At 44.7% G+C, this 20006-nt stretch overlaps 1 long non-coding RNA gene across 1 annotated transcript; it reads right to left on the reverse strand.

Annotated features, from left to right (window-relative positions):
* Positions 1-9210: 9210 nt before the first annotated feature.
* Positions 9211-19318, reverse strand: LOC119155558. Its single transcript, XR_005106754.1, has 3 exons — positions 19204-19318; positions 11565-11647; positions 9211-11097 (listed from the first exon to the last, which is right to left on the reverse strand). It is a non-coding gene; the product is annotated as an uncharacterized LOC119155558 (long non-coding RNA).
* Between the last annotated feature and the right edge of the window lie 688 nt (positions 19319-20006).

The raw sequence follows: 20006 nt of genomic DNA on the forward strand, positions 1-20006 counted from the left end.
ATAGCATCCAAATGTTCCTAAATACAAAATGGAAGGCAAGCAATTCATTTATGTGTTTTTAAAATAAAACCAAAAAATATACATCCTGTCTTATATTTCTATTCTTACTATACTTTTAGGTTACTCTTTAAGAGCCACAACAGAAATCCCTTCTCTCAGTTTCTGACTTGGGAAAAATTCCTATTCAGTCAGTAAGGATTTTCAGTAAGTAGAAAATTATTGAGGATTTCAGAATACATTGCCTGGGTCAGAGGTGCCTTTGGAAACAAGACAAGTCTGTGAATTTTCAGGATTTTCTCCATGGCAGCTGAATATGAGTTGGAGGGTTTCCAAACCCAAGAACAACAATGCATCGCCATGGCTGTACTCACAGAAAGCCGTGGCACAGCTTCGAGGAAATGGCCAGAAGGGCTACAGCTTCATCGCAGAGCAACAAGCAGGGTAAAAAGTTCTTTCATGAATATGAAACGTAGTTTTACTTTGAAGATAATCTGGCTCTTAATTAAGAGCTCACTCTACCCCAAGTCCCTATTTTGCTGGCTTTTTTGCATGGTCAGGTGAACTAGTGCCATTTCTGAGATCTGGGAGTGTGAATTTCCACTCCCAGCATCCTTAAATGCCAAGTTCTTCCAGCATTTAGTAAAACCAAATCAGGCCATGCAACAGAAGTACCTCTCGTGCTTTGCTTTGTTGCAGAGGACCTGCGCTGTGCCCGGAGGCAGGCTGGCCCCAGCACCCACGTCAGCCAGGCAGGCGTCCAGAGCCGGGGCCTTAGCTTAGGTCTGCAGCGAAACGAGGCACGCTTTGTTCTTGCGAACATTTACATACAATAAACGAGGAGCCCTGCAAGAGAAAGTTCACTAGTATGAGCCTATGTATCATTCTCTTTGATATACATCTCCTGTTTTCTGATCCCATTACTTCAGCTCAGCTCTAAATCTTACATCTAAACAGTCAGTCCAAAGGGAAAGTCCCTATTTACAGGCTGGATTAAGAGCTTTCACAAAAGGCAGGGCAGAAAGCCATTCATTTACTGTATAAGAAAAAAACCCTTCTTTGTATTTTATCGCTTGCCAGCATCTTCCAAATCTTTTTCTTTTCTTCTCTTCCCCTCCAAACAGAAAGTAGAATGGGAAGTTCCCATTTCACAGCATGGATCAAGAAAGGAAAAAAAAAAAAGCACATTGCACAACTTTCCCTTTTTGCCTCCAATAGGTTTGCTTTTTCTTCACCCCTCAGGGCTCCTGGAAGCATGTGTGTTCAGCTGAAATGCCTCTCTGCTGCCTTGTTAGACCTTTTCTCAAGACTTTTCTTAAGAAGTGGGTATTTGGAGGAGAACACGACTGGGAGGCGAGGGGAGGGCTGGAGCAGAGCTGCCCTCGGCCCAGCCAAGGGCCAGTCCCTCTCCACAGCACAGGAGATGCCCCAGCCGCGGGTGGAGGGGCGAGCGGCGGGCAGAAAGAGATACAGCACAGCAGGAGCTGCAGCAGGGGAGAATGGAGCAGGGAAGTCCAGAAGTGCAATCAGTAATGCAATGCATGGAGCGAGCTCAGTGGGGACCAGGAGAGCCTCTTCTCTCAGGCAGCCCCCACGCAGGGCATCCCGCACCCCCAAAGGCTCAGCAGGAGACGGCTACTCCGCCCTGGATGATGATGATGTATTTTGGGAGGCAAAGAAAACATGGAAACCCATTAAAAGCTAGCTGAGGGTAATCAAAGTTTCCATTTTTGAGATATCAGAATGTTTGCTTTACATTTTTTTGTCTATTCTTTTACTGTAACGGTTTTTGAAACAAAATCCTTCATTTCAAAATGGCTGTTATCCATAATCTCAAAAAAAGTAACTTTTTGTTAAAATACAAAATAAGCTTTCTCCTACAAAATTTGTGCTATAAAATAGTAGTAAGTAGAGATGAACTTCAAAAAAGTATTTCTCAGTGATACACCTGGATGATAGGTAGAACAGAATGGAGGCAGAAGCAAAATACTACTTTGTGAATCTTTACTCAGGCTAATTCCCACAGTCTGGCTGAGATTTCCAAGGTTTGGCCCAGGTGGGCTTATAAGGTTAAAATTCTTATTACCTTTTACTCCTTACGGTCTGCCGTGAGCCAGCTGCAGCGTGGCGAGCCCCATCCTGCACCAGGGGCTACAGCTGCGGGTCCCAGGGGCTGCCTGGGCACTGGACCCCTTTGCCAGCACAGCCCTGGCTGGCCCCACAGCTTTTGCACATACATACCTGCTGTGCCTCCTTACAGCTCAGTTCCATGGCTCTTCTCATCAACCCCAGCCACCTTTCTTCAGCTTCTGGTAAAATTCCTCTGCTCCAAACTCCACCTTGGCAGGCAAGCTTGGTCTGAGTAATTTCCCAGCCTAATGACCTCTTTAGCATGTGTATTAACCCAAATCACCTGTGTAGGAGCCACCCAGGGTGAATGATCCCTCATTACCTCTGGTCTGGGAGATGGATAACACCACCCTGGCAGCTCAGGGTGGGTTTCATGATAAAACAATTAATCACGTCAACCAGCATTTTTCATTAGTATGTCAGTGTGGGCAGGATATTTTTAATAGCATTCATTTCTCATGGGTGCCTGTTTGGTTCATCCTACTTACATTCTCACGATTAACTGAATTACCAGTTTCAGAGACTGAAGGGAATTTCTTCCACATTTTCCCATTTTTCCTCAATTCATCACACCATTGGCAGGGATTCTTGAGACGTTTTGTTCGTATCTGTAATGTGGCTTTCCAGCAAATTTTAAGAGAATCCCTGCCCTAGCAGGAGCCTAGCGCATGGGTACTGACCTTGTTGCCACCCGATCTCTTTTAATGGCTCATTACTGTTGTGGCATTTGGTCTCTTGCTCTTTATCTCATTAGGTGTGAGATATGTTGGAAGGCCTGTGGGGTGTGGTGGTGCGTACAGCAGATACTTGGTAGGCAAACTCACTTGACTGCAGTGGCAGGGAACTGGCTTCGATGGCTTAGCTGGTCTCTTCCCCTGTGAGGTCCCCAAGGTCCTCCCCCACCTTCCAGTAGCGCTGACACAACACCTTTTGCTTATTCCAGTAGGGGCTATACCAATCCAAGATAAAAGCATCTCTCACCTTCTGCTTTCCTTCATTCAAACATTAAGAGCTGTATGACCAATGTCAGCTCCTTCCCCAGAACAATAACAAAAATCCTTCATTTTACTGTACTTCCACCTCAGTATTCCACTAATATGCCTCAGAGCTTCTATTTTGCCTTTCTTAAGAGTCTCTTGCCTTTTTGCAAAACAAGAAGACCCGTTAGTGCTTTTAAGTGGTCACAGGCACTGCAAAACAAGGTAGTACATGCTACATTAAATCAACATTATAGTGAGGGATGAATACAATCTACCCAACAGATATTTTATTGTGAAAATTATTAAAATTCATAGCTTAGAGGTGTGAATGCTTCTTTAAGAAAGGTACTTATGTTATCCCCAAAATAGCACCAGTACCATGTGATGTTCCAGTTGCTATGGTTACCACAAATTTGTTATTTAATAGCAAAGAAAATAGATGCACAAAACATGCTAATTATAACTGGTACAAATTTTTCTAAATGTTTTATATGAATATGCATGCATGTTTTATGCATAAGGAATAGGAATGCCCTTTTTCAAATAATTCTTCAAGTTTTTAGAAGCATTTTAGTTACTGGCGGGGAAGTACATTGTGTGCCTCTCAGCAGCTGAGGGAAAGGAGACTGGAAAATTGAGGATGGACACTTTGGCTAAAACAGCATAGTTTTCTATTCAAACAGCAGGAGAATCCTGAAAACCCAAGATGTTTGGATTTGTTGAACCCTTGTACTTTTCCAATTGCATTTGCTTTGTTTCTTCTTCTCTGCTTTGCTATGATTGAAGGATTGCCTCTCTGGCTTGAAGTCTCCAAGAAATAATTGCAGGACCATTTGAAGTGAAGTTGCCTGTTATGAAATTATCATGTTAATATAACCCAAATACAGAAAACAAAGTGCTGCAGTCACCACCAGATTTGATACTGCCTGAGCCAGCTGCAGCCTCCCTCTGCCTGGAGCTGCAGAGCTCCCATGTGCACGGGGCGGTGGGGCGGCTCAGCGGGCTGGTCCTGGCTGCTCCCGCTGGTCCTGGCTGCTGCCGGCTGCCTTTGGGGGTGCAGCCAGAGGCCTGAGTGTGCCCCACTGCTGCAGGCTCCTGTTGCAGGGTCTCAGGGGCCTCCACAGGCTGGGAGCTCAGGTGGCGTTTTGCAGAGCTGTGAGCGCAGCATGGAAAGGTGCTGCTGTTGAACCTGTGCGTATTGTAAGGAGAGATACATAGGGCTGGCTCTGGTCATGCAGAGAAGGGACGCATTCCTGCTGGAAGGGATATGTATGGCAACAGATCTCTTATAGTTGCCCTTTTCTTTCTGTCCTCCACCAGATGTTCCTAGGGATAAGCCTGGGGGACAGAGGGTGTGCAGTACTTTAAGTGCTGGAGCTGTAAAACTTGGCAGGCTTGGCAGCGTCCTGGGGAGGAGCCGGAGAAATCTCACTCCTCTCCTTGGCCTGTCTGTGGCCGCAGTGAAAAGGCTTTCAAGCCTAAATTAAACAAAGGTCTGACTGCGAGCAGTGGGGAGAGAGCAAGGGGCTCGTGGCTGGCGCAGGAGAGCAGCAGAGCGCTTGTGCTGGCAGCGGCACTGTCAGCGGAGCCAGCCGTGGTTCGGGGCACAGCCGGGCCTGTGCCTCACCACCCAGTGCCGGGCAGCCCCGGCTGCTCATCCCCATTCCTGCCTCTTCCCAGCGAGAGGAGGATGGTGCACGTGCCTTTGGGGCAGGAGTATCATATAGCGGACTCTGCCGCACTTGGGGGTCGTTGCGGAAAATGTCACCACTGTCACTTGAAATCAAGCCCTCTCTTCTCGCAGAGGCTTTTATCTCTCCCCTTACGAGGATGCAACAGCCGCAGGCAGAATTAAAGTCATGTGCATGTATTTTGCTGCCAAATGGCCATACTTAATGACATGGATACCGAAGGCACTTACTTACGCTGCTGGTTTTTCCCTTTCGCACCCAGAGCACATGCTAGCTGGCTGTCTTATTTCAGATGTTGCAGCGTGTCAGTGATACGGACCAAAAAAAACTTCTCTGTAGCTTGCTGTCACACTGTGATTGATATCAGCTGTAACAAGATAAAATGTTATGGCACTGTAATTCTGCTTGATGCAAGGTAGTCTTTGATCTTTACCATTTTGCAAAGATTATAATATACACTTAGTTTGATAAATAATACCCTTTCACCAGAATCACAGAAAGTGGAAGGGAAATTGGCAACTAAACTTTTGAAACTTCTGTGGTGAAGATGATGATGTTTTTAAAGCAAAGGGCTAAATAATAAGAAAAAAATCCAACTCACCTACTTATAAGTAGATATAAATAATAAAAACTTAGCAGATCAGCAGCCCTTTTTGGCTGGTTTCTGTGTGTGCACGTGCATCGCACCAGCAGCAGGACAGCCAGCTCCTGGCTGAGGTACTGCCGCTGTGAGAGCAGCGAGGGGGCCAGGGGTGCTGGGGAGCCGTAACCCCCAGCCTTACACCAAAGCAGAGGGCAATGCACTCTGGATTTTCCTATGTCTCTAGACTGGGTAGTTGTAGAGAAATTCAGAGTTATGGGAACCACACACGTAAAGAGTGCTCACTCAACTTGCCTGGCTACAGAATGGGCCCTGGGACAGCAGTGGGGGATCAGCTCTTCCAGCCCCCCAGGACAAGCAACAGACAGCATATGACATCCCAACATGTTTTCTTCAACTTACTGCTTGAGGTGAGCTGGGATTTAAGTTTTCAGATACCTTTCTAAAGATGCTCAGAAAAATGCTCATTTTGCTTGTTTTGTTCTGCTTTTTAATTTGAACAGTTATCTGAATTGTGGCACAAATAAGCCAGCCTCAGCACCATAGCCATGGGAAAGTGTGCTCGTCAGGTAATCATTTATTAAAACTTTTTAACCAGCTGGTATAAATATGATTGTCATCAGAAAATGACAGGCAAATATGTGCTCCCATCTGCACTATCAAGTCAGGAACCAGTCCGCTTTGGGAGTTTTTCTTTATTATTGTTGTGCTTCCATACACAGCACAACACACCCGAGCATGGCCCCCCCTCCCTTGGCAGGCACCTGGGATGGGAGCAGCGTTCTGAAAGGGGGGGCACAGCCCTGTGCTCTCCTCTGCTGTGTGGCTTTGCACGGCTCCGGACTGCTCATCCCAGACCACGACTCTCACACAGCTGGGGGTGGGGGGCAGTGCAGTTGTATTGCACCCGAAGCTGGACGGTCTTTAAGGCAAACCTATTTACAGCTGAGCTCAGGTTTCCGGCAGGGGTTTGCCAGTCCTGTCTCGAGGGGATGGCCACATTGGCAACAGGGTTTAGCTTCTGAGGGTCCTCTGCCAAATCCATGAAAGATTTTGCATGGCAAGAATGGGGTGTAACTCCAAGGCCATGATTGTTTTCCATGTAAATGTCTGTTTTGGTTTGTGCTTAAATGATTATCTGTCATTGATTTGTGTGCCTAACTACAACCGCTTCAAGCTGTTTTCAATTATTCTGTTCTCAATACGATGCGATCCCAAGGATTAGCCATACCGAGTGCCACAAACCACCTTGCAGCAACAGAGTCATAAACTGAAGAGGATAGAAAGGATTTTAATGGGAGATTAAAGGGAAGAAGTGACTCACTGGATGAGAGAAAAGAGGGAGTGCGCAGGCTTTGACTGCAGGAGAGCGGCTTCGTGATGCCTCTGAGTGCACTGAAGACCCCAGGTTAATATAATAATTCTTCTTTCCTTATCATGCAGGTTTCTTGTAATGATTTCATAATTAGGGGTGTATTTAAAAATGGGCTTGAAATGAATCATATGTTCTGGCTTTGCACTAAGAGGAGGTGGCTGGTTGCAGTGTAACGTTGCACGGGGCTTGTTTCCTTGCCTGCTGAATTCTCTTTGTAAGTTTTGTGTGGTTTCTCTTTCTATATTTGTAATTGAAAACCTGCACCTTTGGAAAGAAGCTGTATTTCTCCTTGGTGGTTCTCTCTTTCACCAGGACTGATATTTTGAGAGTAAACTATGTTCATCTACACCAAATCCTCTGTCCTGTGCAGGGAAGCAAACTGAACGCTCCCAGACCTTGTGCCTAGGTGATACACAATACCGCTTGTCACCAGCTGCTTTGAAGTCTATCTTCGAGGATCGTTAGCACACTCCTTCTGCAATCAGGAGCTGAGAGTGCTTCAGTGCTTCTCTTTACACATACTGGGAGAAGTCTTCATACGCTCGGACTAAGATCCTAATTGTTGCAAAGTAATTAACTATGCACACTTCTGCAGTAGCCATTTGTGACAGTATCCATCAGATGGGAAAATGTAACTGCTATTGAATTTCTAAGAACAGCCATTAATATTCTGACTTTAAACCAATTTAAATATTTGAACTTTCTGAGTGCACAGTTGAGATGAATAACGTGGAGAAGCACACTCGGATGGATTAAACCCTCTATGGATTTTATCAATGTAGAGAGTAGGAAGAGAGATAAGTTATTTGTCTGACATATATATTTATGGTGGATAAAATCAAATGTGTTATCACTATCTGCACTCTGCTATGTATATTTTAAGACATTATGAGTGGATAGGTACATACACAGCACTAGTTTACAAGAGATACCATCATTAATTTCCACAGTTATACGTTTTCCTGGGCTTTTTAACCTTTTAATATTAAGTAAAATAGGAACTACAGCACTCTTCTGTATCCTTGGGAGTATCAGTTTTAGAAGGTTTCTGTTGAAAGCCCAGGGAATGCCACTGCAGTAAAGATCGGGAAAGCGAGGTACACGGGGTGTGTGAGGCTGGGGGTTGGATTCCCAGCTGATCTCCAGGAGCTGCACGGGCTGAGCTGCCCACAGTCCGGTGGGGAGGTTTGGTGCCAGCTCCACCGCGGAGCAGGGATCGGACCCGCTATGTGCCGGGAGGCTCTGGGCCTGGCAGGGCTCGGCCCCATCACTGCTGCCAAACTGCTCCGGCACACATGGCACTCGTGGCTGCTCCTGCCCGTGGCAGTGGGGGAAGATTTCTGCCCTCCCCAGCAGGGGCTTTCTGCCTGATCAGAGTTTCTGGGCGTCAGGAAATCTGGTGAAAGCGTGGAGTGGTAACTCTTCTTCCAGAGACTACTGGCTCACCTTATATGAAAAAACTTTTAAATTCTTTTTCTAGGCTGGCATTCAAAAATCTGTCAGATCACTTTAATCTGTTGAATTTTGAGAAAATTCAAGTAAGATAAGCAAGTCTCCAAAGCAAAGCTAAACTCTAAATGCCCCAGTACTGAATCTATAAGATCAATAACAACAACAGGGATGTCTGCAGTAGCTTTTGCAGAACACAAAGTAGTCGAGTCTCAGGCAAAGCTTTTATATAACTAGGCTTTTCCCATGGTACACCATATCCTTGTAATCAGTCTTCAATCTGTTCTCTAACTTTCAATAATAATAAGCTACAAAGAAGCTCGCCCAAATGAAAAGAAAAAAAAAAGGTATATGCACAAAGGACCAAGCGTCCTCATGGGGCAGTGGTAGAAAACAGTGTGAGACAGGATTTCTAATCTGACACTCTCCTATTGCCATATCATAGGGGGAGCTGACAATTATTTTCCAGAAAGAAAGGCAGCTACCCCCGGTTGCATCTCAATTATCCTGGTTAGGTTCAATATATTGCTGTTTTTAAACCAAAAAGAGAAATAGTCTGAATTATAGACACAATTACTTGAAGGGACATGGTCAAATAGCTCAGGTAGATGTTGGACCTCCATCTGCAAGAGTATTTTATAACCTGCTGAGCAATGCTCTCTGGGCTTCCATGAAGCAGGATTGGAACTTTTGTGTTTCAAACTCCCCACTCCCAGTTACTGTTTAGAAGAAGCAGCCTTGTTTTTACATGGTCTAAAACGTACTCACTCATGGTCTAAGTGCCCAACACTGGGCACCAGAAAGGACTTCCATGGTTTAACCCCAGCTGGCAACTAAGCACCACACAGCTGCTCCCTCCCTCCCCCCGCCCTGGTGGGATGGGGAGGAGAATCGGAAAAAGGTAAAACTCATGGGTTGACATAAGAACAGTTTAATAATTTAAATAAACTATAATAATAACAACAACAATTGTAATGAAAAGGGGAGAGAGAGAAATAAAACTCAAGAAAAGCAAGCGATGCACAGCACAGTTGCTGGCCGCCCGCTGATGGATTCCCAGCCACTCCCCCAGCAGCGATCGGCCACATTGTAAATTTACCAAATGGTAAAGCAGAATTTCCTGAATGCAGATAAATAATCCCAGAGCTGTTTTGACATGACTGAAAAGGCTGGTACAGATGTAACAAAATAAGATGAAGGGATTTATCTTGGCTTGTGGTTTGTACATGCTTATTAAGAAACACAGCAGAAGCCCCCAGATGCAGTAAGCACCGGGGAGGTGCGGCAGGCAGGAGGCAGTGGCAGTGGGGACAAATGCACCCTCATGGAAAGTAGGGGAGAAACACCGCTTTGAAAGGACTCAGTAAGCGCGTACATACAGCTCTCGAATCAAACCTCTGAGTACGCAGCTCACATCTGCGCTGCAAGAAAGCTGCTGACACCCAAGAGTGACTAAACGCTGAAAGCAATGACAGACAGCAGGAAGGAAGGGAAAGGGACGGGGCGCTGCTGCTGGCGGGGGCAGTCCCAGCCGCGTCACCTGTGGTTCTTGCTTATGCAAAGCTTGCAAGACTGGCATGTGGAGGCTGGTGGGAAGATGGAGAGGAGCACGGCTGATTCCTTCAGCACTCCAAGCACACAGGTGCTTAGGTCAATACAGAAACAGAGTCCAGCCTCCAGTCTGGCAACCTGAAGAAACACCACTGTGAAGAGACAGCAAAAAGGAACTGCCAAAGTATTACCGCTTGTCCATGTTCTCCACACCAATGCCAACATTGTGGGTACTGCCAGGGTCACAGCAGTAAGTGCCACTCACACAGGCAAGGCAGTGAGCTGCGCTGCCCTGGCAGTCCCACCGAGCCAGCAGCCACCCAAGTGCCACACGCGCCTGCCTTAGGCACTGCCGCTGTAGAGTGCTTTGAATGGTCATAAAAACTTCAGAAACACCTCAGACTAATTGTATGTATTTCACCAGAATTGGGCCGTTTGCTCATAGAGGTGTTTGTAGAACAGTATTTGTTTGAAAAAACTCTTGAATGAACAATTTATAAAGCGAGACCTTCTCTTTGTTTTACTGAGTGCCTTGTCATTGGAAGGCGACAGGGAGCCCTCACCTTATCACGGAGCTCCCCTTCAGTCACAGCCCCAGAGCTGCTAGATTGCTCATTCCTGTGATATACTTTAATGGGTGTCGTTCCTTTTTAATAAGTCCAAACAAAACAGTTAATAAATCCTAAGAGCTTCCTATCATTATATCTATAATTCTTGGCTTTCACTTCTTCAGCAGTGTTGATCTTCTTGAAATGCATGGCGTTCTCATAACTCTCTTTAAATAACGATCCGTGTTTCAGGCTTTGATTCAGCACTGACGCGGGGTTTCTGCACGTTTGGCTGTGTGGTGTCTGCTGCTGAGTCACGTCTGATTTACACTGAGATAAACCACATCATCCGGGGTAGTCTCAGACTTGGAGGGGAGCACCCACTAATCCACATTGCCCAAGGGGTTTTCTATCACCATCAATGTGGAGGATGCCACCCCAGTTTTTGTGTCAGTGGAGATTGTTATGAAATGGATTAATCCATCATCCGGTGGTTCCCAAAGGGATCTCTGGGAGTTCAGCACCTCCATGCAGCTCACACACCCTGGAAGAGGCGATAGCTGTGGATTTCTCAGCAGGGACAGGGAGGACTCTTTAACAAATGGTCACCTTTGCCATGGCTTAGGGGAAACCTCTAGGTGAAGATAGCTCTTATGCATGTGTATGGTGAACACATCTTTCACAGTGATTTTTCCTTTTCTTCGTTGGCAATTTTTAGGTTTTTTCTCCTCCTGCTTTCTGGTGACACTGCAAAATATCCACACTACAGTGCATTCTGTTAGCAGAGTAAAATAGCAAAATGATGCATTTTAAGTGGAAATCTAAATGATAGACTTGCAAGAGCTCATCAAAACCCAGAACCTGAACAACTATTCATGGGAAAGGCAGCTATTTCACCCCCACTGTAAATGAGATCATGAAGTCACATTTCAAAATGTGCCAGAATAGAAAAAAGTTTTAAAACTTAACTTTGAACTGATTTTTTTATTTTTTATTTTTTTAACAGTGCAAACCTGAGATTTCCCAAACATCCCTCACAGGCTGTGACATGCTGTCGTGTCATGCCAGCAGCAGCCGTGGATCACACTAGCTGCATCCACAGAGCCCCTCTGTAGTCACCCTTTGCACAGCGGGACCACCACCACCTCAGCCTGTGGCTGGACCTGCCCATGACAGCGAGCTCCCAGGGCTATGCTCTCAGCTTTAAACTCAAGCTCTGTTAGAGTAAGACGGTGTGCTTACCGAGTACTGGAACTCCCAGCAGCTGGGGGGCCAGGCAGCCTTCTGGTGCACCTCATGTGATGAGTGTGTCTTCCCAACACGTCCTGTACATTATGCAATAATATAATAGCTGAACTTCTCTGTGATTTCCCTTTATATTTACAATGCACTTTATTGTGCTAGATCTTATCTTTAAGATGAAAAATTAATATTTAAACCCCTATTCTCTAGATCAAAGCATCTCTTGCTTGTTTGTAATGAAACACTTTGACTCTTACCTAAGTTTCCCGTTCAGAGTGTCCAAGAATTCAAGTGTTTCATTATAGCAGAAGTGGGAGATGCTTTGATCTAGAAAACAGGAGGCTTCAAATCTGTACTTAATAGCTGGCAAAGTTAATTATTCAAATAACAATAATAATATAAAAGTCGAGGACAACAAAATAGTACAATATTAAATAAGTCATAAAAAGTCATGAGTTGATATATGCCACGCCATATTCTCATACTAATAATATTAATAAAGAATAACGGTTGATATTATCATAATGTGTACGTGTGTGCATGTGTATGAGGATAATGGCCTTGTACCCCATGAGACCCGATTGTGGGCTGACCCTCAATGTATTAGGCAAAAAAAGAAGACGGTACCTGCTCCTAAAGCCTTGTAACATGAGAATAAGGCAACAGACAGAAGTGAGGCACAGAAAAATGGACAATGGCGTATGGGGGAACACAGGATCATATTGAGCAATGGGACAGGCAGCAAATGGAGAGCCTAGCAGCAGTTAGGAAAAGAGGGCACAGAGCGCTTCACTGTGGGGTGGGAAGGAGGATACAAGGCAGCTTGCAGCTGCTTGCAGGACAGTCCCCTTTAAAGTGGGAGGCAGCAGGGGGTGCAAGTTCAGGTACCCAGTGTGTGGGAAACAGGAGCTGCCATCAGGGTCACCCCAGCCAGCAGTACTAAGTAGCTGTTGGTAATTGGAGGTGGAAGTGGGCTGTGACAGAGCACAAAATGAGGAGAAACAGGTAACATCTGGTGCGGTGCCAAAAGAGGAGATGAAGGAGAGATGGACAGAAAATGGGAGATTGATGGGCTAAGGAAAGAGCATTCCCAGTAAGTGGGCACCAGAAGGCCAACGCTGCATTTGTCAAGGCCTGATAAAAACCGTGTTGCACTAATTGAGACATAGAAGAGGCTAGACAAGGGCCTTAGCCATGGGGATGGATGGGAAAAGTGACATCTTAGAGATGCTAAGCAGCAGCAGTCAGCAGGATTATGCCATAGCCTGGATGTGAGGACCTGAGAAAGAGTTTGAGTCAAAAGATGACACACAAATTACGGGCCTGAGTGACAAGCTAGGCGGTGAGGTTGTCCGTCGTGATCAAAGAAGGGACTAGCAGGGAAGACATGACTTGGGGAAGATTAAAAGTTCTGTCTCATCCGCATTGAGTTTGAGTTGACAGACGGTCGTCTACATAAAATGACAGGGAAACAAGCCCAGAGCTGACGTTGGCCGGAGGAGACAGGTCGTGAGCACACAGGTAGATCTGCAAGCCAGCCGCGCAGAGACGGTAGCTGATGGGGTGTTTGCAGATGAAATTACCCACTGATGCAGGAAGGTGCAGGGAGAGAAGGCAAAAAGGACTAGGTTCTATAAAGCCACCACATAAAATACTACTGCTAGTGACATAGCATAAAATGAGGTTAAAGCAATAAATACACATGAAGAATTTAATTTAAAAAATGCTTTTAGTCTGTGATTTTACCTCATTTTCCCAAATAGAATTTTCCAAGGATAGTTTGAAAAGTATTCATTTTTTTGCAGAAAATGTCATCAAAATTAATGTAATTTTATGAATATGTCAATTTTGACCAGAATCCCATTTCACAGTGAAAAAATGCTTCAACAACAAAACCAAAAATTTAGAGCAGTTTACTTTTAGCCCTAAACATAGATCCTACTACTGTCAAGTAACATCTTTCATTATCTTCTTTATGTCTCAAACCACATTAAAAAGAGTCTGGAGGTTTTGCTGATTCTGTTGTAATCAATCCTGTCAGAGTTGTTATTGGATTTATCTCGGAATCTGAACACCATCATTTTTCATTGTTGTTTTAGATTTTCCTCATGATTGTAAAGCTAACACAGTCAAGAGCATAAGAAAATCTAAAATATGCTAGGTTGAACAAATAAAATTATTAAACGACTATAAGATTATCCATGAAGCTTTCTTGGCTCTGAATAAACATCAATGACTCTTATTTAGTGGACTTTAATGAAATGCAGGTCTACCCAGGTATGAATTAATTTTAAAATTATGTCAGAGTAAAGCAGGCTCATATTTACCTGGCTTCATTTGGTATAGAGGTGTTTAAACATTTATCAAAATAAAAGCGTGCAAGCATAGCGGAGCCAAGTGACATTGTGAATGAAATCAGGAGAGATTCTAATGCTGCAGAAAAACCCACCCAAACCCAAATGCCACACATGCCTCAGCCTTTCAGAGCCCTGTATAAAACTGCTCAGCTGATGCACAGCACTGTTTATAAATCATGCATACATCTTGTAGGCTTCAGTGCAGTATGGACAATAAAAGAGAATTAAGATGCTTAATGAGGTGAGATGCTTCCTACAAACTGGCATCTGTCTTTCCTTCTTTCTTGCACTCTTTGGGATATAATTTTCTCTCTTTTTCTTCCTATCTTCCATCATTTCTCTTGCTAACAAGGAGCCCAGCTTTTCCTGCTGAAGGATGTGATTAGCTACAGCATTAGACACATGCAAATCATCCATCTTCCTATTTCTAGCATGCGTATGTGCCCTTCATAACATTACCACCCTCATTGTTATGTATGTTAGACAGGTTTGCACAGGCCATCTCTGCTGTTGCCGTCATATTCCCCCAAAGCATCTGCAGTCAGTTAAAATTCCCTAACTGAAGTTGCCCTCCCCACACACAGGGGACAGAAGCCGGTCGGCCCGGCACTGCCCTTAGGCTCACTGTCCCCTCATTGCCTGTGCGAGCCATTAGACGGCATCACATGTAATATCATGTAACCTGGGTCATTAATAAAACGACAAAATAAAACTTGAATTACCACTCTCGGATGTGGTTTACTGGAGCATTAATACATTTCTTGGTCTATTGAAGTCATGCAGCCTTTGCAGTCATGGCTCACAACACACCCGATGTATTATTAATGTCCCAGTAAAGCACACCCTGTTGTGTCTTAATGCTATGGCATAAGATGCCTGAGAAAGTAAACAGCTATGTAAAGCAGAGCGGTGACTGTTAGAGAGATGAATGGGGGGACATTATGGTTTCGCTCACCGTGCCTGTGGCTCCGGCAGTCTCAGGGATGCCTCGGTAACGTTTTGCTGTGCATATTCTGCAGAGGATTTTTTCCTGAGTGTGTCTAAACATCTATTATTTATAAACCGCTGCTGCTCTGCATGATGCTTCATGGGTAAGTAAAGGAAACGTTTCCTGCCCTGCGAAGCTGACACCGGCTGCCCCCGGTGCCGTGGCCATGCACAGGGCCAGCTGGGCAGGCAGAGGTGTGGGCAGGGCTGCTGTCTGTCCGCAGCCCCCGGCCCCACTGTGCCCACCTCCCCACACAGCCTGTGCCAGCCCTGGTGGGGAAGGGCCCAAATAAACCAGCGCAGCAGCGTCACACTGGGCTGCTGTCTTTTCCGTACTGCTTATGCAGAGTCTACATGTTAGGTAAGCTGTACCTCTCTGAAATGAGTGCTCAGATAATCTGTATCCTCAAGTAGTTCGCTGCTACGACTGCTGCTGCAGCTACTGCTACACAGTTTTCTCCCTCCCAAAACAACTGTGGATCCAGCAAATTCCTTAGGTGTTGGAAGACAGAGCCAGCGGGTGGGAGGGAAGGAGCTGGGAGGCAGAGATGAAGAGGACAGCCACGGAGCTGTACAGAGGATGGGAGGGGAGCGCGGAGAGAAGGAAGAAGCTGCCGTGGGGAGGGCACTGTGTGCACTACCTGACACACATACAACCCACATGCTGCCTGAATCAAAGCTTCTTTTATAAATAACCCCTGGGAAGGAGGTCTCCACAATGACAGCTGAAAAGAACCAAAGCAAAACATACACAGGCAAGGCAGTTCTCTTCCCAAATAAGAGAATTTCCTTTACTTGCTTGACGGTGGGTCATAGATGTCCCCAGAATGACCCAGAGAAGCTTTTTGGAGAAGTCTGAAACACCAGCGTCAGGAATTCATGAGAAGCACGGACAACCGCCACCTCCAAGGTTACCAGTTCCTGGAGCTGGAGAGAGACCAGGTCCCTGTGCAGCAGGGTAGGATCATGCCTTTGGGAAAAGCAAAGCCGTTGAGACAGTGCTAATATCACTTCCCACAAACTTTTTTTTTTGATATATATTAGTGATTTTGGCCCAGTTTTTGAGTTAGTGTGCAGTCCTTTGGTAAGGAGACTAAAACTTTCATCTGAAGGAGCTGATCTTCTAAGAAAAAGGCAAAACACAGGGAAGGAGCAGAGACAGATGACTGAAGTTTAGGGGTCAGCTTGCAAAAGAAACAGCCAGTCTGTACATTCAGTACAGTTGGTGCATGTCACCAGTGGTTCACAGGGAGGAGCTGGGAAAATAACACAACCTTGAGTTCTGCGGCTGAAAAAACACATGGGGTAAAACCAGCTCAGATCGGTCAGATCTTGTCATTCAGCTCAAGACAAAATTTTGCTTTAAGTTTGGGGTTCTTTTAATCCTTTTACATAATTGTTTCCCCTCTTTCAGTTCAGTTTGGAATTGAGAAATGCATTTCAAAGCAGAGAGTCAAGGAACTCAGGGCTTTTTTAAACGTCAGAGTGAATTGTTTCAAGGTTTTAAAAATCCCTTGCCACCTGCCACTTCCCAGATATTTTTATCTTGGCTGAAAATTTGTTGAGTCTGACCCTAATTTGTTAACAATTTTGATTTCCCTGAAATGCTGTTTTCCTGAAAATTTATTGTTTATCACACAGCAATGTCAATCTGTCCGCTCCTCCTCCACCCCTGCGGGCAGCTCAGCGCCGTCCTTCCGTGCTCAGCTGCCCCAGTCACTCCCCTGAGCCCCCCTGCGGGGCAGCGGGCATCCTGGCACTCATGAAACCCCAGCAAAGATTTGGAGAGGGGTGATGCTAACAAATTTAGATATTTTTCCAGCAAGCTTTGTCGTGCTGTGTATATTAGGGCAGGAACGTTGTGGCCAAGTGCAAACAGCGATGGGGTGAATCACAAGTCTGGGTGCTAGCGGGGAGAAGCCTTCACGGGCAACAAAGGCAAGGTGGTGGCCAGCTCATCAGAACAAGGAGGCAAGGGCACGGGGGGTTGGAGGCTGAATGTAGAATACTTAGGGCGGGATAACTGCGACAGCCACAGAGGGAATGAGATGATGGTAGTTGAGCCAGGAGAGGATTAGAACCTGGGTAAGACCTTTGATGGAGAGGGAAAAGCCTGGAACATAGAGGGAATATAAAGGAAAATACAGTAAAGGCATGACCTGCTCAGAGAATAAAGTGTGTGGCAAGTAGACAGTCCACGCTCCATACTGTAAAAAATGTCGTAAGAGAACTGCTGAATGAATGCAATGATTAAATCAATATATTCTTCTCCTGTTTCTAAAGCCTTTGCTTCCAGTCGTTTTCTGGTTCAATAATGTATGTGCTGTGACAGATACAGAACAGTCAATATTAACAGACACCCTCCAGCTGCAGTTAAATTTATTTTAAAATCTCCACATTTTCATATATGAAGTAGATGTTTAAAATTGATCAGAGTTCAACATACTTATATTAAAACAGACCCTGTTTTATCAGGCAGTTGAAACTGTTCTGATAGTTCTAGCCATGTCCTTCAGCTATCGATATAATTGTCCTTTGACAGGTAACCGATTGCCACATATGCAGACTCTACATGCAAGAATAAGGCCTTCAGTCCCCCTTCTTTTTAGCCATTTCTGCAAGAGAAGAAGCTCACAGAGCTTCTGTATCTAGCACTCATGAAAAAAAAATGGCACAGTGCATCCACATAAAAGGTGAATCGGCACCTCGCGTGCTTGTCCTCCTGTTGTGCTGGTCTGTCCTCATCCTGACTCTTTAATAAAATACTGCTTCCAAACAGAAAGGTGCAGAGTAAGTGACATCTGTTAATCTTCGCAGTGTGTTTGTGTGCTGCTGTAGCCTAATCTCTGTGAAAATCAAAATGGTGTCATTTTTTCCTTTTCAAGTACCAATTTGGCAGGCTCTTACCCACCACTAAACTCTTCTCTCTACGCTGCTTGCCCAGGGCAAGATTTCAGCGCCGTCCAGGAAATCTTGGTCTGCTACTACAGATGATGGGTAACCAATTGCCTGTAACTTGCAAGTTGCCAGGACAAGTTGCAAAGATCACTAAACTCTCAGTGTGACAGATGATCGATATACTGAACAATTAGTATCAAATATACAGTAAATGATGCATAATATCATTGGTGAAAAATGTTCTATTTAGGCAGAATGTAGATTGATGTCAGAAAATGCTCTTTACTGTGTGGAATAATCAAGTCAGCTGCTTGATGGATGTACTATATAGTCTATTTACATAGCTTGGATTCAATACACTTACACGATATTTGCATCAGAAACATATCTATAGTCAACCAATGGGAAAGAATACATGATTTTACCAACATGCTTATACATTAATAATATTACTTGGCAATCTGATGTTTCAAGACCCAGGGTGAATTACTTATTAAAAACCCATATACAGCTATCTGTCTTTATCTTTCTTTCTGTGTGAGCCATAATGGCCCTGATTGTTTTCAAAATTACATTTGCCCAGGATATGACTGTTACATGAAACCTCTTAAACCAATATCATTTCCCTCACTGATAAAATACATTATACTGCTGGGTGCATTGAGCCAAACCATTAACGAAGGAAGCTTAACCTAACCTTTGTGCTTCTGACCAGCCGTTAGAGCAAACTAACATTTCAGAAATTGTTTAAAAAGTGGAATTGACATGATTATGAATATTTATATTAAGTTCACTTATTTCTTGGAGCTTCTCCTATCACCCTCACTTTTAATGGTTTGAAATTTGCAGGAGATTTAGTTACTTGGGAAGATACAAGGAACTGTACTCCATTTAACATGGTTTAGAAACGCAGGCCCATGATAAATTAGCTAGATAAGGTCAAATTAAGTAAGGTCAGCTTTAAAACTTGAATTCAGAATGCATGAGAATAATCAAATACGGGTATTCAGTACAAATTTGAAAAAAGAGACACGATGGAAGTCACAGAAAAACCTCAAGTCAAATTCTTCATAATAATTGTGGTGCTAATTTAATAAACTGTCCCCAGCCATACCTGGCTTTAAGAGGAGGCAAAGCTCCCCAGACCTCCAGGCCAAGACAACAGAGCTTGTCTGATAGGAAGCAAGCGATGTAACATCAGTGAGAAACATTGCTCTCACCAGGAGCTAATGAAGCCATTTTCTGAAGTAAAAAATCAACTAAATCTCAGTGCTTCTGCCTTTCTCCTCAGGTCTCCATCATGACTCCTCCTCACAACAGAGAGAGGAGGCTGATCATCGTCTTCATGCTCAACAAGACAACCCACAGAGAATAAGTAAAGGAAAAGCAAGACTTACTTGTAAAGCTTCTGCACAGCACTCTTTCAGTGTCCAGTGGCTTTACAGAGTAGGTCATGGCCTATAAGACCTTGGGGTAATGGCTTGTTCATTACACATACCAGCGGCAGAGGTGTAAGCGGACCATCTCAGGATTGCTGGGTGTGAGAAGGCAGAACTGGGGATCCTAGAAGAAATGCTGTGCAATTCATTGTATATGCAAACTGGCAGGCGCCGCAGAGTAACGCAGTCTTGCCGCAGGCGTTTCAGCCCACCAGTCTGAACAATTTCCAGAGGAAAACCATTTCAGAGGCGTGCTACTCTTCATTTTTTTCTTCCCTTGTTTCTCCTATTCATCTACTCATTTGTCGTTTCTGAAAACACTAAAAGCACTAAGTATATTCCTGATTCAGGCAGATGTGAAACAAAGCAACGCACTGCTAATTGTAGGGCACGAAAGGTACACAGCAGCTTCTGTGCTTGCCAGGACAGAACTAATTTTAGTCTGTACAGCTGCAATTTTATCAGTGTAGATACCCAGTTACAGCAAGTAAAGCACTGTGGTTCTGCCTTATTTCCTTACTCTCTGCATGGGATCCTGCTGTAGCAGGATGGCTCTGCAAGCGCGATGGGAGGGAAGGCCAGAGAAATGAGCTACAGGACAGCTGTGTCATACAAATACATTGATTTAACCTGGCTATGGATGCCCAGTCAATACAATGGTAGAAAAGGGGATCATCACCTGACATCACCTCTCTAGCAGGAGAGATCCCTGCCCCTAAGGAAGATTTCTTAACCTGTACAGCTCTCACCTGTTCTGTTTC

The sequence above is a fragment of the Falco rusticolus genome, chromosome 11 (genome assembly GCF_015220075.1).
Source record: "Falco rusticolus isolate bFalRus1 chromosome 11, bFalRus1.pri, whole genome shotgun sequence".
NCBI classification, from domain to species: Eukaryota; Metazoa; Chordata; class Aves; order Falconiformes; family Falconidae; genus Falco; species Falco rusticolus.